Genomic DNA, 1,561 nt, shown 5'->3' with positions numbered 1-1,561 from the left:
CACCTGAAAAGAGTGATACGAGTATATGCTTTCATTACTGTCGTTATCCTCATATTACTTGGCCTCCAGCCCAATCATTACAATCCCCCTGACTCTCAGGTTCCTTGTCAAGCGATATGGAAAAAGGCAAAGGGATGGGAAGTCAGTCATTCTTGCCTGAGTTCAAAGCATTTCTAGCCACAGCAGAAGGATTTAGGATTTTCCTTTCTCTGCCCAGAATCTGCCAAATAGGATTGTGATTTTAGAAGTGCATACATTTGAATTAAAATACCCTTAACTAGAAACCATTTAGATATCCGTGGCATTGGTTACAGAAGTATTTTCTCTTGCCATCAAAAAAATAACAATGGGTCTTTCCGCCGGAAATGCCATCTTCCAGTAGTTCACCAAAATGACTGACACAAAGGGAAAGAGGAAAGGCACCTGCTGTATGCTCTCTAGGCCTTTTAGAAAACATGGAGTTGTTCCTTTGGCCACTTACCTGTGAATCTACAAGAAAGGTGATATTGGAGACATCAAGAGAATGGGCACTGTTCAAAAACGATTGCCCATAAAATTACCATGGCAAAACTGGCAGTCTACAGCATCACTCAGAATGCCGTTGGCATTGTTGTAAACAAGGTAAGGCAAGATTCTTGCCAAGAGACAATGTATGTGTTCAGCATAGTAAGCAATGTAAGAGCCAGTATAGCTTCCTGAAACGCATGAAGGAAAATGATCACAAAAAGAAGCCAAAGAGAAAGGTACCCAGATTCAACTGAAGCGCCAGTTGCTCCACCCAGAGAAGAACACTTTGTGAAAACCCGTGGAAAGGAGACTGACCTGCTGGAATCCATTCCTTATGAATTCATGGCATGATAAGTGTGAAAAAAATAAAAGCCCTTGGTACTGTTTAAAAAATAATAGTAGTAGTAGTGGTTTTGCAGTAGGCCTCTTCCTTCTGAGTCGGCATTGTCAGGTGAAGGGACGGTCACCCTTCACAGAATATTGGCTCCAGTTCTGACCTTGCATAGGTCAGATCCATGGCTTTTTCCAGTCAAGTGAAGGACATGAACCCCTTCAATGCTTTGTCTTCTTGCCAACTTAGCTAATTGCATTCTGCCTCAGTGTAGGGTTTGGTGGTGAGGTGACAGCACACAATTCCACACAAGGTAGGTTAAGAGAAGGTAGCTGGGACTTCATCCTACTTTTGTGAACATCTGATTTGAAAAAGAGGGAGATTAGGTAAAGGGTATGAAGGGGTCATTCAAAACTTTATAAAAGGCTAAAAAACATAAGTATTTCTAACCTCACAAATAATCAAAGAAATGTAGTAAAATTAAGACATGTTTCTTCTATTGGGGCATTTTTTTGTTGTTGTTAAATTACTGAAACCTAGTAGCAGCAAAGTGTGAGGAAACCACCACTCTCTTACACTATTATTAGGAGTATACAATCTTTCTGGAATACTGTTAGAGAGTAGGCACCAACATATGAAATGCATATACCCTTTGACACAGCAATTTGACTTTAGAAATTTATCAAAAGAAGATAAAATTGGACAAATAAAAGTGTATGAGTT

The 1,561-nt window shown here is 39.9% G+C and overlaps 1 pseudogene; it reads left to right on the top strand.

Moving 5' to 3' along the window:
• Positions 1–391: 391 nt before the first annotated feature.
• LOC117029877 (60S ribosomal protein L21-like) lies at positions 392–858 on the top strand (annotated as a pseudogene).
• Positions 859–1,561: the final 703 nt, after the last annotated feature.

Source organism: Rhinolophus ferrumequinum, chromosome 11, assembly GCF_004115265.2.
Source record: "Rhinolophus ferrumequinum isolate MPI-CBG mRhiFer1 chromosome 11, mRhiFer1_v1.p, whole genome shotgun sequence".
Classification (NCBI taxonomy): Eukaryota; Metazoa; Chordata; class Mammalia; order Chiroptera; family Rhinolophidae; genus Rhinolophus; species Rhinolophus ferrumequinum.
This window is presented reverse-complemented; position numbering and strand designations above follow the sequence as displayed.